The 17,506-nt window shown below is 34.9% G+C and overlaps 1 non-coding gene across 1 annotated transcript; it reads right to left on the bottom strand.

Annotated features, from left to right (window-relative positions):
• Positions 1–13,232: 13,232 nt before the first annotated feature.
• On the bottom strand, positions 13,233–13,332 carry LOC114088934 (small nucleolar RNA U13). The gene has a single exon (XR_003582094.1). It is a non-coding gene; the product is annotated as a small nucleolar RNA U13 (small nucleolar RNA).
• Positions 13,333–17,506: the final 4,174 nt, after the last annotated feature.

Below are 17,506 nucleotides of genomic sequence, written 5' to 3'. Positions count from 1 at the left end.
TAATAGTAAAGAAAAATATGATGATGCTAATAAAACAATTTATTTTTAAATGTCATAGTGAAACTTATTATGTATGTTAAGTCTTACTTAATGTTTTCCAGACAGTGGATTAGCTATGCTATGATGTGAAATAACTTGTTTCTATATGTTGAAATAACTAATAATATATTGGGAAATAGCCACTTTGACTTCAATGCAAATATTTCTGGAACATATCCTTAAATCAAAATAACACATTTGCATACTATAAAAAGTTAAATAATTTAGTTCCAGAGGATTATAACAAAAGACAGCAATCCCTTCTTACCGTCCCAACTACAAAAAACCCTTATGCAGAAATTTCAACTCTACTTACTGTTTCTGCTCTTTGTGAGGGTTTTTTAAAATTAAATTATTTATGTATTCTAATTTGTTATACATGATAGCAGAATGCAATTCATTTCATATTACACAGAGCACAATTTTTCAAGTCACTGATTGTACACAAAGTATTTTCACATCATTTGTGCCTTCATACATGTACTTAGAGTAATGATGTCTAACTCATTCCACATCATTCCTACCCCCTTAACCCCTCTCTTCCCCTTCCTCCCCTTTGCCCTATCTGAAGTTCCTCCATTCTTCCCATGCCCCCCCCCCATTGCCATTATGAGTCAGCATCCTCATATCAAAGAAAAAATTTGGCCTTTGATTTTTTGGGATTGGCTTACTTTACTTAGCATTATATTCTCCAACTCCATCCATTTACCTGCAAATGCCATGATTTTATTCTCTTTTAATGCTGAGTAATGTTCCATTGTGTATATATATCAAAGTTTCCCTATGCATTTATCATCTATTGAAAGGCATCTGGGTTGATTCCACAATTTAGCTATTGTGAATTATGCTGCTTGTAAGAGTTTTTTAATGTACTTATCTACTAGTGTACTTAATTTTTACATTTTTAGATGTCTTACTAAAGGAGAGGATTTAGCTGTCTTAAGCTATACATATACTTTTCTTACTCCTATATTCCTACTGTATTTATATCATAATTCTTATTGAATACATATTCAATGTGTACAGTATGGTTACAATACAAATACAGCAGAGCTATGTGGTATACTATGAATGCATTTCTGTCATGTCTTTTACAATTGTTTTTCCTTAAAGAACCACCATTCCTGGGGCTGGGGATGTGGCTCAAGCGGTAGCATGCTCTCCTGGCATGCGTGCTGCCCAGGTTCGATCCTCAGCACCACATACAAACAAAGATGTTGTGTCCACCAAAAACTAAAAAAAAAATATTAAAAAATTCTCTCTCTTTTTTTTTTTAAAAAAAAGAACCACCATTCCTTTTTCTGCAGTTACAACTCCCCATTGTTTGTTTTAATCACTGTCATGTTTTTCTATATACTATACACAAATTTACACCCACATTGGTAATCTATCAGTTCTGTTTCTCTTTTTTTTTAGGGACATCTCTCCTGGAGCCCTCTATCCCCTGGATTGATTTTAAGGCCTCTTTCTCTGTCGTCATCCAGGAATTATGTTTTTATTATAACACTTGGAATCATTTTCTGTGCAGACCACTTATTTCACAAATTCCATATTTTCCTTCTTGTTGTTTCTCACTTATTTTAGTGAAGTCCATCCTCAATATATTCTGGAGATGGTATAAATTACACGTTCATGGAGACTGTGCATGATGGAAATTAGTTTAAATTTGTCTTCCCAGTTGATTAATAGTTTGTTGGGAACAGAACTCCAGGTTGGAAATCATTTTCCTCCATAATTCTGAAGTCATCAGTATATTGTCTGCTATTTTCCAGAGTTGCTGTTTCAAAGACTGATTCCTTTCTGTTTTCTCCCTGAAAGCTTTTGAGTCTTTCTTAATGAGAGTTCCTGAAATATCTTGAAGATATGCTCTGATTTGATCTTTTTTCATTGTTGTTAGCTTTACAGTGGACCCTTTTAATCTGCTATCTGCCCTCCAGTTGGGAAATTCCCTTATCCTATTTCTTTGATAATTCTTTCCTTTTATTTTCTCCATTCTCTCTTTCTAAAACTCCTGTTAAGTAGGTATTAGACTGTTAGGATTTCTCTAATACATTTTTAATCTTTTCTGTCCTATTTTCAGTCTTTTGGGGGATTTTATTCTACTTTTATTGACATTTTATCCATTTTATGTGCCAGCATATTAAGTTTCTATTTCTGTCACTACTTTTTTCTAAGATCTGTTTCTTGTTCTTTAAATGTTCCTTTTCCATAGCATGCTGTTTTTTAGGTCACATTTATAGTATCTTTTCCCTCCCTGAGGAAATGTCTTTAATTTCTACTGATCCTGCACTGTTCCTTGCCTATATTTCCCTTCTTGTTTAATCTTAATCTTTCAAGTGAGAGCTTTGTTCATCAATCATCTGTTCATTCATCTTTAAGATTGATTGAAGCACTAGAAAGTTGATTGGAAGCCCTTCTGTGAAAGGGTGGAACCTGATGACTTATGGGTGTAGGTTTAAAAAGACCCAGGCATTTTGTGGAGGCATGTGTCATGTCCTACATATGTCAGCATTTATGCAGCTTCTCTTTTGGTTGCATCAGTTTCCATAAGAAAAATGTGTCCCTGCCTGTGTTGCCTGTTGCCAACTGTCTCAGGTGCCAAGCAAGGAAGGAGGACAGGGGGAGTCTCATTACTCAATCTGCAGGTTTCTAATGAATGCATAAGCTCAGTATGCCTGGCATTCTCAAGTGCAGTGCATTTGTGATTCAACATCTGCAGAAGGTGAGTTTTCAGTCCTCCAGCAGGATCAGGAGAAAGAGCTTTCCTTGCTAATGAGCCCTGCAGAGGGCACATGAAAATCCAGCCATTCTTGTGTCAATTTTGAACTAATCTTTCTGTTTTCTCTCCATCCTTTGCTCCTTTTCAGAATTATATGCTGCTGCTTACAATTTCCAAAACTTTCTTCAGGGGTCTGCAGGACAAAAAGGATGACTCCTTATTGACTCTGTCTCCTGTACATCATTAGAACTCATCTTTACCTGCTGTTATCCATCTTGCATCTTCCAGTGTTACCTTCTTATATCCCATCCTCTTCATTGTTACTGGTTTATCATTTTATCTTTTGTTTTAGTGAAGTGACTTAAGTGAAAAAAGGATAAACGTGTGTTTAATCTGGTGTCTATAGTAGGAAATCCAATTCATCTACTTTGCAGATTTCCAAATACTGTGAAATGTGCTCTGTAGGTTCAGATCAGTAGAGACCTTTACATCTTATTTCTTTACTCATTGAATTACACATCTTAAGCCACTACTGATTATCACTGTAAGAAAGAACTTTACAAAATGTTTTATTTTCTGTAGGCTGTTTTTAATATGTGGTCCCATTACATTATACGATGCTTCTATTATTTTTTTAAAAGGGGGGAAATTTTCTGACATCTGTGTTGCTTACTGATGTATTTCTCTTTTCCAGCTGTTTCATTTTCTTTAACCCTAGTAAACTATACATTATATAGCTAGAGACTTATCTTCTTGTAATTGCTTACAGGTAATCTAATACCAGAATTTTGGCTTTACCAGGAAAGATCTGGGTTCTATGGTACCTGAAGCTTATACAATTTTTGAACCTTCTTTAAGAAAGAATAGGCATAAAAATAAATAGTTTGAATGAAAAATATTTTTAATTATGTTTAAACAAATTGACAAATTCGATGAATATTTTAAAAACCTGACCTATTCACAATATTGTTGTATGTGTACTTTATTATTGATTTTGTTATTATATATTGGTACATAAAGTATGTGTAATTTCACATCCAGATGTATTCACTATTTGTAATATAAGTAAATATATGTTTATTCATATTTTAGTCCATTTTTTCATCACAGTGACCAAAAGATCCAACAAGAACAATTTTATAAAAGGAAAAGTTTATTTGGCACTCATGGTTTCAGAGGTCTCAGTCCATGGATAGCCAGCTCCATTACTTTGGGCCCAAAGTAAGGCAGAACATCACCAAAGAAGAGTGTGGGCAGAGGAAAACATCTCAAGACATGACAATCAGGAAGCAGAGAGAACTCTCTTTTCACTGGGGACAAAATATAAATCCCAAAGGCATGCTCCCAGTGACTCACCTCCTTCACCCACACCCTACCTGCCTACAGTGATCACCCAGTTAATCCTATCAGTGGATCAATGTACTGATTGGGTTAAGGTTTTCGAAATCCAATCATCTTACCTCTAATCTTTCTTGCATTGTCTCACACATGAGCTCATATTTAAAGGCATAACAATGTATCATAGACACAAGAATTCTGTTTCATACTATTCCCATAAGGAAAAAATAATAATTCATTGAGCATTCATATGTGTGTGTGTGTGTATGAGGAGAGATATATATTAGTTGTAGGTGAACAAGATACATTTATTTAATTTTTATGTGGTGCTGAGGATTGAACCCAGTGCCTCACGTGTGCCAGGCAAGCGCTCTACCATTGAGCCACAGCCACAGTCCTAGCATTCATGTTTTATACCTTGTATGGTTTACTATATTCCTGATAAGATAAAACTTCAGTTTTGACTAGATGTCAGTGAAAACAGAATTCTCTGCTTATATTACACATCTGATAATTGGAAGAATTTCCTCATTTTTATCATCAACCCACTTCCCAGTTACTCTTACTTACCAAGGAACTGCTGACTGGCTATCTTCCTCTGCACTCTTATTTATGTCTAGTTCTTAGTGATAACAGCTAAAAATATCATTAATCTCCTGGAATCTCAGATATTTGACCTCCTCACTCCCAGTAACCTTTTTCCTCTTCACCCCTCTTCACCCACAGTTTGACTTCATCATCACCTGTACTTGTACCTCTAAAATCTCATCTCTGGCCATTCTATTTTTCAACCACTACCTCCCACCTCTTCTACACACCTACTCTAGTACCCCTACCCCAGCCTTTTTTTTGTTCTACAGGTCCTACCAACTTTTCATTGCCTATCCTTTGCATGTCCTAACTTCCTTATTCAGCTTCAATTCTGAAGTTTATCATTATCAGCCTCCTCTCTGTGTATACCTGCTCAGTGGAATAAGGTTAGGTTTAAAACAATGTGACATGTTTCCTAATCCCATTTTAAATGCAAGACAGTTGACTGGGTAGTCCACACTGTCTGGCAAATCCTAGTGGGACTCCCTGCCTGTCCTCTAAAATGACTAGTTTGAGTTGATGAACTTGCCTTCATGCTTCACTGACTAAAGTAGTAACTACTCAGAATACAGCTCCTCATCTTTCTAAGACAACTCTGCCCATATGCCTCCACCTGATCTGCCTTCTTACTTTTAAGATGAACTTCTTTGCCTGTCTCTCTCCTTTCAAGGGCTTTGATCCTACAATTATAACTATCTGTCATGTACAATCAATTTCTTCTCTATTAAATCATTTTCTTCAGCACAGAAACGAGCTCTATTAATTCCCCCTGATTGGTTTCCTATTTACTCTTACAAGACATTTCCACAAGTCATTTTTAAACTTTTCTTTCTCAAAGTTTCATAGGATAGAAGCTGTACACCAGGGGCTGGGGTGGTGGTTCAGTGGCAGAGCACTTACCTAGCATGTGTGAGGCACTGGGTTCATTTCTCAGCACCACATGTAAATAAGTAAAATGAAGGTCCATTGACAATATATATATATATATATATATATATATATATATATATATATATATATATATATATATATATATCCATATATATATATATAAGTTATATATATCCATATATATATATATATATTTTTTTTTTTTTTTTTTAAAAGAAGTTCTACACCAGATTCACTGGGCTAAAATCAAGAGGCCCATAGGGTCACATTTCCTTTTAGAAGGTAGAAGTTCTTATGGAAAATCCTTTAGATGTTTGTGTTTTTTTTTTTCTTTCCCACCTTTAAAGACCACACACATTCCTTGGCTGGTGGTCCTCTTTGTTCATCTTCAAAGCAAGCTGGTGGTCCTCTTTGTGCACCATATTCACATTACCCTATGAGTCTCTCTTTTGCCTTTTTTTCCACTTTTAAGGATCCTTGGGACCACCTGGATGTTCCGTGATAATCTCACTATTTTAAGGTCAGTTGATTATCAATCTCAATTCCCCTATGCCATGTAACTAAATATATTCACAAATTCCATGGATTAGTGCCTGGAAGTCTTTGGGGGATCATTATCTGTCTGCCACACCATCTTAAATAAACTTCCTTTGACTCTAGAATCCAATCTGGTCAATGTTCTTATTTCTCAGTTCAAAATTCTTGGAAGAATTATCTTTAGTCACTGTTGCTGCTTCTACTTTCACCATTCTTTCTCTAATCATTTCCAAATGGTCTTTGGTCCTCCTCACCACTCCACTTATTGCTCACTATGCTTGTCAAAATTATCAGTAAACCTTATGGTGACAAACCCAGTGCTTATATCTTTAAAAAAAAAAAATCCTACTTAGCTTTTTTTTTTTTTTTTTTTTTTTTTGCATTATTTGGCACAAATAATGTTTCCCTCATCCATTAAATCTTCCTTCTTATAATTTTGTTTTAATCCACCAGAAAAGTTTTCTTTCCCCTCCAACCTCAATGGATACTCTTCTCAGTCTCCTTTACCCATTCCTCTGCTGCTTAACCTATAAAAACTAAGGTCTTCCCAGGACACAGTCATTAGCCCTCAGGCAACATTCTCTCCCTAGATGATTCCATGGAATCCTGTAGTTTTACAAATCACTGCCAAAACTCAAAGTAACCTTTCTTCTCTGAATTCCAGAGTCACATATCCCATATGACCATTTGACATCTCCATGTGAATGTCTAAAAATCCTCTTAAAATGACTATAGCCAAACAAAACTCTCTAGCCACTTCTCCTTCTGGCCCAATCCATTCTTCTCTGATCTCTCCCCCATCATGATAAAAGGTCTCATCATCCATCCAGTTTTTTGAGCAAAATCCTAAAAGCCTTCCATGATTCATTTCTTTCCCTTACCCCATAATCCAGTCCATCATCCTATCAGCAGCAATTTCAAAATATATTTATTCCTCATAACAACCAGAATGATCTTCTCAAAATATACTTAGACCCAGGACTGCTTTGGGATTTGTTTCCCTGTATTTATCCCTAAACCCTTCCACGCCTGCAGCTCTGATCTGAATAGTCCCATGTGTAGCTCATGCCAGCAGCACCATTTTTTTTTCCCCATGTGGTGCTTGTTCTACAGTTGTACAGAATGCAAGAGTTATGGAGTTCTGGAAGCTTCTACTGAGATTTCAAAGGAAAGCAAAGGCAGTCAGGAGAAGTTTGCTCCTGAGTTGGATCCCCACAGAGAGCACCTAATGAAGCAATGCCTTGTGGAGCTGTGGGAGTACAGTTACAGGGAGGGTCCCAGAAGGTAGAATGACATATGTGTGCCATGCCAATTTTATAAAGCTTCCAGCATCAGTGTGCAGCCTGAGAGAGAAACCAGGTAGGTGGCAAACAGCAAAGCCATAGGGGCAGGAGGCTGCCCAAGGCTTTGGGGTTCTACCCCTCACAGAATTGCACCAAGGGTGCTGGATCTGGACCTCTAGGGTTTTATGTCTGTCCTACTGGGTTCTGATCTTCTTTTGGGCTGAGTTGCCTTTCTCCATCTCCCTTTTGGAATAGGAATGTTTATCGTATCCCTAATTCACCATTGTCTTGGAAGCATATAACTTGTTTTTTTGTTTGTTTGCTTTTGTTTGTTTTACTTTTATTTTACAAGAGTTAACAGTTGTAAGAGTTTGCCTTGAGTTTCAGAGGACATTTGGACTTAGATTTTTGAGTGATTTGGAACAGTTGAATCTTGGACTGTTGAGGATAAAATTTTAATGCATTTTGCATTGTGAGATGAATATGAACTTTAGGGGCAAGAGACAGAAGTGTTTGGATTTGGTTTGTTTCCAGAAAGTCATACATTGGAGGCTTGGTCCCCAGGATGAATGTGTAAGACATGGAACCTTTAAGAGGTGGAGCCTAGTGGGAGGTCCTTAAGACACTGGGAGCATGACTATGCGATTTTAGCCTCCCTGGCTTCCTGTTTGGTGATTGCTCTCTCTTGCTCATGCTCCTGCCATTTGCCATGAAGTCCTCACCAGAGCCAAACTGATGTCAATGCCATACCCTTGAATCTCCAGAATTGTGAGCTAACTAAACCTCTTTTCTTTATAAAGTTATCCTACCTGAGGTATTTCATTTAAGTAATGAAAAATTAACTTATACAGATCCTAGATGATAGAATTTCCACCTTTACAATTAATTTTGACTTGTTCCCTTTCTTATTAAGTTCAGCCTTTTAACTAGTCTCTGCTTAACTGTCACCTCCTCCCAAATGCCTTCCCTGATCAATATAAAAATGTCAAATTCTTCATCCCAAACCTCAGTCACTATTGTAGTCCCTTGTTTTATAGTGTTTACAACACTTATCATTGTTGGAAATTAGCCATAGGTAGTCTTTTTGTTTTTATTTTTGCTCTGCAGTACAGGGGATCAAACCCAGGGCCTTGTACATGCTAGGCAAGCAGTCTAACACTCAGCTACATACATCCCCAGCCCTTCCATATATGTTTATTGACAATCTCTCCCACCCTAGAATGTAAACATGCTGAAACAGATATCTTGCCTATTCTCTTCACAGGTGTATCTCCAACACCAGTAATTCCCCATAAATATTAGGTATTCAACCTGCCAGCCAATAAATGTGAGGTATTCATCTAATCTGAGTTCTCTGGATAGATTTAGGAAGGTTTACAAATCAAGTGAGAAAAACAGTTTATTTTTTCATGATGATTTTTTCTTATTTAAAATGTATTAGTTTTCCCAAATATTAAAAAAACACAGTGAATCCCACCACCATGTACAGTCATAAGAATGGGATTCTAACTAGAATAAGATAGATTCCATGCTTGTATAATTATATCAAAATGGATTCTGCTGTCATATATAACTAAAAAGAACAAATAAAAAATAAAATAAAATTTATCTGAATACAAAGAAAATTACTTAGTATGTCAAATTATGACTTATATGGTTAAGTAGTATATGACTTTCATATTATGATCTGTCTATTGTTAGGAGTTTAATATATTCTGTCATTATAATAATGGGCTTCTGCTTTTGCTTATATCAAACCTAGTTTAAGTTGGTAAATATGAAAGTTGATAAATATTAAAGAAGAAACTACTACAGAGGTAGGTAAGGTGTGGTCAAGAACAGGAATTTAAATTATACTTCTTCGTGCTCACTATAATGATGTGACATTAATTAATTAAATTTTCTGTCATAATATTCTTCTCACCGTATTATTGGGTATACTAAATGAAACTTATCTTCTAACTTTGCTTTTTACATAACCACTGAACATACTGAGACACAAAAGCCACAGCATTCTTTTATATAGAAAGACTGTTGCCAATAAAAAGCTTATTTCAACAAATCTGAAAGAGTATCTTCTGTCTTGTAATTAGATGGCCAAAAGAAGAAAATAAGAATTCCTTAAGATAGCAGAATGAGGGGAAATGTCTTAAGGCACCGAAGCACAGAAGACTGAATAATTTGACTAACACTAAAAAAGTCACTCATGATAAACAGGGAAAAGATGAGCCACAAGGACACATGGATGTAAATGTGCATTGCAACTAATGGTAAGACTGATAAAGTGGAAAGACTAACCAGTGGTCAAGTGGATCTATAAGTTTCTAATATAATGGACTATTTTATAGCATCTCAGAAGCATCTTTAAAAAACAGTTTCAAAAGAGCATCAAAAGCATGATACCATTCATATAAACTTCTAAAATGTACAAAGAATGATACATTTATTGTTGATAGATACATTTGTAGTAAAAATACAAGTACATCAAATTCAGTTTATTAGATGCTTCTTTTTTAATATTTATTTAATTGTAGACAAACACAGTTATCTTTATTTATTCTTACGTGGTGCTGAGGATCAAACCCACTGCTTCACACATGCCAGGCAAGCGCTCTACCACTGAGCCCCAGCCCCAACCCCTTTATTAGATACTTCTTAGGAAAAAATGAAGAGAAAAAAGTATAGAAGCTGAGACATTGTGGTTTTATAATGTTTTATTTAAAAAGAAAGTGATCTAATAAAAATCTTAAATCTGAGTGGGAGTACTTGAGATACTTTTATACTCTGTACTTTTGCACATTAGAAATATACCAGAATTTAAGGAATTTTTAAAGTAAAATGCCTAGATTTTTATAAATATTTTTATAAGAACAGACTGATTTTAAAAGGCTGCAACTTTAACAAAACTGGACTTGTCCCAGCTTGTCATGGGGTAACCTTAAAACCTCCCTATTTTTTTGACAAGCAAAAACCCCACATAAGTGGGATGAACTTATTGAAGCCGTGTACCCTGGAAATATTTGAAATGTTTTGTGGCTTGGAGCAAAAGAAAACTGAAGCCAGGCCAATTTCAAAAAGCACCGTCCCCTTTAGAAACACTGATCTTTCTTCTAATCTCACTGATCTTTCTTCTAATATCTGGAAACAGATCTCAACTGGCTCCTAAACCTTTTTACTTTCACAGGCAAACGGCTGGGCAAAACTGCTGATGCCTCTCATTTTAGCTCTTCATTATTACTCTTTATTTGTATAACAGTGCCATTGCCATTGCCATTGAAGCCCCTCTGGGAAACTTGACAAACCCCCATCATTTTCAAAATGGTGAAAAAGCATCTTTGTCAAAGAAAACTTCATAGAGACAGTGTGTCTACACAACAGAGCACCAAAGCTCAGAAACACACCTGGTCTGGCTGCTTTGCTGCAGACGCTCCACATATGGCTGTGACTCACTGCTCCTTCCATCAACAGGGGCTGCGCCAGCAAGTTTGAAAGGAGTTTGCTGTTGTGAAAGTCATCAGCTTTATCGGAGCTGGATCCTGACCTTAGTGTCCTCAAGAAATTTTGTCTAAAAAGAAGATCAGAATAGAAAGCTTTTCTCTAGTACCCATTATCCTCTGACTTTCCCAAGGAACAAATCTTGGAAGTTTGTGGTTGAAATTCAGGGGTAAGTTGGTGTGGGAGAGACCTTCTCAGAACAACTTAGGAGAAATCATTAATGGTTTAAATACATTGTAGATTTTTAAAAATATTTTTTAAAAGTTTATTGGTGCTGGAGATTGAACCCAGGACCTTGTGCATGCAAGGCCGGCACCCTACCAACTGAGCTATATCCCCAGCCTGTAGATTTTTTTTTATCACGAGACTAAGATAAATCTTTTGATTCTACACAGAGTATTATGGATGCTGCTAAAAGAAGCTATACCAGCTTTTTCTTTGGTACCAGGAATTGAACTCAGGAGCGCTCAACCACTGAGTCACATCTCCAGCCCTATTTTGTATTTTTATTTAGAGACAGGGTTTCACTGAGTCACTTAGTGCCTCACCCTTGCTGAGGCTGGCTTTGAACTTGCAATTCTCCTGTCTCAGCCTCCTGAGTCGCTGAGATTACAGGTGTGCGCCACTGCACCTGCCATACTCCAACTATTTTAATCACAATTGCAAAAAGTAGAGGTGGAATGTGTAGGAGGAAAGACTTTGTATGGTCTGAAGCACATTGAAAAGCTTGCTGGTTTCTCTGCAAGCAAAAATTTTCAATACCTAAACATCACCACTGGATACTTTTGCGTGTTACTTCTGCTTAGATGAATTTAAAATTAAACATGAATTCATCACCCTTTTTGGCCTACAAAAATGCTTCAAAGATATATACTTCACCAAAGATGATTCTGTTGCTGTACAATAATGGTGATATAACATGAATTCAGTTTCATCTTTCAGTATTGACTTATATTAATCAAAGTTTCTTGGTGTTTCCTACAACTAGAAAAAAAAGAGAAGAAATAAATTGCATAACATAGATAACATAACCTAACTTCTTATTCAAATCAAAAGTAAAGTCTTCCACTGCCATTTTACCATTGAGCAAAATTAAAAATTGAATTTATTTTACCAATGAACTTGGATTTAATTGAAATTGCTAAATATAATATTTTGCTTAATAATTATAGCAGAGATTTGCTTCTTACTATAAGCTGAGCACTATGTTAGCCATTTTATATAGTGTCTAATTTAGTCTAATTTCAGTCCCATGAAAGGAGCATTAATGTTACTTTTCTTTACCTATCAGAAAAAGAAGGCACAACAGATAAAGTAACTTGTCCAGTGTTACTTGTCCAACTAGTACATAATGCCAAGTCTTTCAGCACACATCTCTCTGATTCTGGAGCCCATTCATAGTTTATATACCAAAGGAGTTAATTTTCAATGCAATAAAATACCCTGAATGCAAACAGTTTAATTTTTGTGCATTTTTTGTGACCATTTGTTCAGATTTCAAATTTCAGGGCTTCATAATCATTAAAAGACTAAGAATCACTGGATTAAATCAACCACATAATTTGGGCTGCATAGGGAGTCTTTTTTGGTTGCTCTTTGCATCAATGTGCAGCATCCATAGGTGCTCTATGAATAAATATTTTGTCAAGTGGCATGCAATCAAGATGACTCCTGAGTTTGCCTCAGAAGAAGCTCACTGTATCCCAGGTCTTTGCTAGAGTCACGGTGACAGTTTGGGTTGAGGAAATATTTCTTGATAAGTATACATAGAGTGTGTTCGATCCTCAGTCTTGCAAAATTGATTAGAATGCTGATTTTTATCACATCTGAAGAGCATATTAATGTCTCAAGGGCACAGTCACATTAACAAAGCCCATTTGCCTGATGGGTTAGACCCAGATAATTTATTGATTGACAATGAAAAAAAAATATGGGGTCAGGAATACAAGATTGTTAAAGTCATCATGATCAGTGTTGTATTTTCCAAGAAGGCAGACCTACACAGGAATGAAAGCATAACTGGCAGTTTACTTGGTAAGTATGGAAAATGAATAAGGGAGGGTTAATTAGAGGCATCTAGTATTTACTGGCCTCAGCTAAGAGAGCACAACACATGTCTCCACAAATAAGGAAAGTCCTGCCAAAGTGAACACAACAGAATGGTTCTTCCCAGGACCTTTGCAGTGGGACCCTGTCTGCTAAGAAGGGTGACTAACCCTGCTACTGAGGAACACATTCTTTCTTTGTATATGCTCATGATTTTAGTCTGGTTATGATTATGTTTATTTGGTCAGATCTCTTTCAAGTGAATTTACATATCTGCAAAATCAATTTTTTTTCCTCAAAGTTCATGTGCCGATGTTGTAACAAGGTTTAGGGGGAGGCACATATCATACAATAGCATGAATACCCAATCATCACGCTTATGAACCGAAGGATCTGCAAAATCAATTTTTTAACATTAAAAAATTTAATTTTCCCAGGGCAATTTTATTAGTAGCCATTCTACTATAACTTCAGAGTACCGGTGACTAATGTTTTCAAAGGCCACTCAAAAGAGTTCTTTGTCTTCTAACAGAAATTGCTCCTAATTTTAAAGTTAATATTTTATAAACTACATGAAGAAAAGGATCACAGTCCTTCACTCAAGGTACATTTTGGAGCCTGATGTGATAACTCTCACTTGAAATCCCAGTGACTCAAGGCTGAGGCTGGAATATTCCAAGTTTGAGACCAGCCTCTGCAATTTAGTGAGACCCTGTCTCAAAATAAAAAGTAAAAAGGACTGGGAATATGGATCAGTGGTAAAGTGTCCCTGGGTTCAATCTTCCCTGGCTCCAAGCACACACAAAGGTTACCATTGAGTACATCCTACTGTGTGCCAGGCTTGTTCTATGCAACTGTAAAAATATTACACCAATTTTATTATGATTAATCAGTTCTTATTTGCAATTTATGAAACCAGGGCACCTTTCATTATACAAAATAGAATGGAGCTGCCAGAAACTGAGCAACAGCAGAGCAGAGGTCTTCCTTGTGAAAACAAGGAAACAGAACAAGATGAGGGGAAAATCTAACTGGCTAACATCTGGTTACTTTTTTGGTAAGGGTTAAAGCAGAAGGACTTTTTTATTGAATTGATTAGAATCTCCTCTCTTCTGGGAAAACAGATCAATTTTGAGATCTATACACTTCCTTAAAGTTTCGGTTTGATTTTAGCTTGAATGACACCATTTTCATTTGGTCTGATCTGTTGGTATCTAGTGCAGGAACTCAGTCCAAAAGTATGACTGCCCCTAATTTTTGTTTCACACAAGTTACTATTCTAGGCAAAAGAGTTCAAAGAGGAATAATAGCTTCGTGTTCAAGGAGCTTACAGTCATATAAACACTATATATGCCTACCTGGTGAGTAAAATATAAAATTCCATTATAATAGACCTAATTTGCATTTCACTTTTTTGATAGAGTGTGTCTGTCTTCTTATATGTTTTAAGATCGTTTTGTTTCCTGTAAACTGCTGTTTGTGTCTGCTAATTTTCAAGGATGGTGGTGGAATGTTTTGGTTTTATTTGCATGTTTTCATTTTTTATTTGTAGAAGCCCTGCTTTAGTATAGAATTTAACCCTTTGGGATGAGGATAGTAAATATTTTACCCAACTTGTTTGCTTCCTTTTGACAGTATTAATGTATGTAGAAACTTTTTATTATTTTTTTTGTTCAATTAAATCATCTTTTTTGCCTTCCAAATTACTTTTAAAAATTTCCTATGTTTTATTCTAGTATTTTACCCTTAATTTTTAATACTTGACTCATATGGAATTCATTCTGTGTAAGGTATAGTCATGTCTTCATTTGTTTTCCAATTGGTTACCCAGTTTTCTGAATACCATTTATAGAATAATAATTCTTATTGTCTGTGATTTGAACTCCTTCTTTTTCCATATGTCAAATTCCAAAGCATTTGGTTCCAATTTGGATTTTCTATTCAATTCCATTGATTTGATTGTTCATTTATTCTACAAATGTCTATCATTTGTGCCAGGCTGTGTTCTGTACATGTGCACACATGTGCCACTTTTAACAATGTTTGAACTTACGTTTCACTATCTGATAGAGAAATGCATCTCATTTTACTTTTTTGGTGTGTTTTGTTTTTGTTTTTGTTTTTTTGTTTTTACTTTCCTCACTTATTTCTTATTTGAACCTTACTATCAACTTACGTAGTTCCAAAATAAATCATTTTGGTATTTCTATGGGATTGTACTAAATTCATAGGATCGATTTAGGGAGAATCGAAACCTTAGTCATGCTAAAATTTCTACATCGAGACTTCCCTATATCATTTGATACCTCTTATTTTGTACCTCTCAGTAGTGTTTCAGTTTTCTTCATACAAATCTTTCATATTTTCTGTATACTTTATTTTTTCAAAGTTTTTTCTTCCATTTATATAAAAACCTTTAGTTTTAATATATTAATTTTGAATTCTTATATTTTCAGCAGGCTATCATATGATTCTTTTAAGTTATCCAGGTAAATAATCACTTACCATTAGCAGTTAATGACTACTGTGCTTTAGTTTTCCCAGTGTTTATTTGTATTCATTTCTGTTAACTAATTGTGGTGACTGAATAGTCGTAGTGACAAGGAAGGTCCTTTACCTACTCCTGACATGGCTGGGAATGGAACTCCCATACAAGTTGCTTTGTCATAGCTAGAAGCTGAAGTCTAAATTGACAGGTTTTGAACATACTTTATATACAGAGATATGAAAAATTGTGCTCTATATGTGTAATAAGGATTGTAATGCATTCCACTGTTGTCATGTATTTTAAAAATTAAAAAATTTTAAAAAGAAAAGAAATAACAATTTTAATATTAAAAAATAAAAAATAAATAAATTGACAGGTTTTTAATCATCATAATCTGAGTGCTTACCCAGAACCAAACTCCTTGAAAATAAGGACAATTATACATAGGTTCTTTCTGGTAATGGGTATTTATCATAAGGTTGTTTGGAAACTAAGGGAGATGAGAAACCTTGACAGTGTGGCTGCTAATTACTCTTTTCATTCTTTTTTTTTTGCTAAACTAACATCTTCCTTACACTTTTACACAACAAGGGATTGTCTGAAATTTATCTCCTCAAGAATTATAGGCTATATTCAGCAGCAACATTTTCCAAAAGGAAACCTTTTGCAAGTGATAAAAATTTTACTTTTTGCTCTGAAATTGTGCATTTTTTAATAGATGTACTGGTAAATAATGAAATTGCCAAATAAGAATAGGAAGAAGTTAAAAGAGTCAAGTTCCCTAGTAGTACACAAACTCATCAATCCTTACTTAGCCAAAATTTGGTCTTAGCTTAGAGATTATTTCTTTTTTTCTCAAACACAAAAATCTGGTCTCTACTTGTATAATCTATCAATACTCAAGATTTCCTGTCTAAAAAAAAAATTGCTTTGAGAAGTGCAAAGGCTTTCATTTTCATTCTCCACAATGCCTTAAGTAAAACAGATGTTTAAAAATATCTGTTGAATGAATGTTAGGTAATTAGTGCACCCTGTGTGGTTTCATATTTGTGATGTGTTGCAATGTCTGCCGAACAAATGAAACACTTTAGTTAGTCTAACATATGCATCAGCTTTTAAAAAGGTGATAAATGCAGATAGTTTCAAAATGTCATATTGCTACAAAAATATTGAGTTTAATGGATTGCTAACAATTGGATTTATACGGAAATACTATCAAGCATTATGAATAAAATTTATTTTATCCTCTGATATTTTTTCTTTTCCCTTTAAAACACCCCCAAGGCACTATATAACCTCTAAATCTGTTATTTATTAAGAGTACATATGTTGAGGTAAGGATATTTCTAATGCCTAAATTGCTGATTTTTCAGATGTTTTAGTCTCTTATTTTTTTCTTTCAAATTTCAGTGGTGGGAACAAAGAAATGAATACATGTGATATTACATATTCTATGTGTGAAAGGACAAAACCAAAAAAATTTAATAGTTTGGAAAAACAATTTCTTCAGAATAACCCCATTGGTTTAATTCTCTGAACTCTTAGCTATTCATTTGATGTGAGCCATTGATAAAAAAAAAGACCTTAATCCTATAAGTTAGTATATTTCATAATTAATATTCAAATCAATTGGAAGACACTTACTAAATGATGTTAAATGAATAAGTAAACTGAATAAAGATTTCCATTTAGAATATTAACTTCTCTACCTAAGGGATGCAGCTCAGACTTAGTAGTTTCAACTACTGAAATATAATTAGGAAGAAATAGGGCTGGGGCTGTAGCTCAGTGGCAGAGCACTTGCCTAGCTTGTGTAAGGCATTGGGTTTGATCTTTAGCACCACATAAAAATAAACACATGAAATAAAGACATGCTATCCATCTACAACTACAAAAAATTTTTTTTAATTAGGAAGAAATGTTTCATAATAATTCTCTAACATTTTTATTTGAATAAGAAAATGTTCATATTTATCTTCAGAGTCACTTTCAATGTTTCATAATTTCAACACAGTTAATATATAAAATAATCCCAGGAAATAAAGTTTTCTGTACTACATGATACTTTTTGATGATAGC

Source organism: Marmota flaviventris, chromosome 3 (assembly GCF_047511675.1).
Source record: "Marmota flaviventris isolate mMarFla1 chromosome 3, mMarFla1.hap1, whole genome shotgun sequence".
NCBI classification, from domain to species: Eukaryota; Metazoa; Chordata; class Mammalia; order Rodentia; family Sciuridae; genus Marmota; species Marmota flaviventris.
Note: the sequence above shows the minus strand (reverse complement) of the source record. Positions and strands in the feature narration are given on the sequence as shown.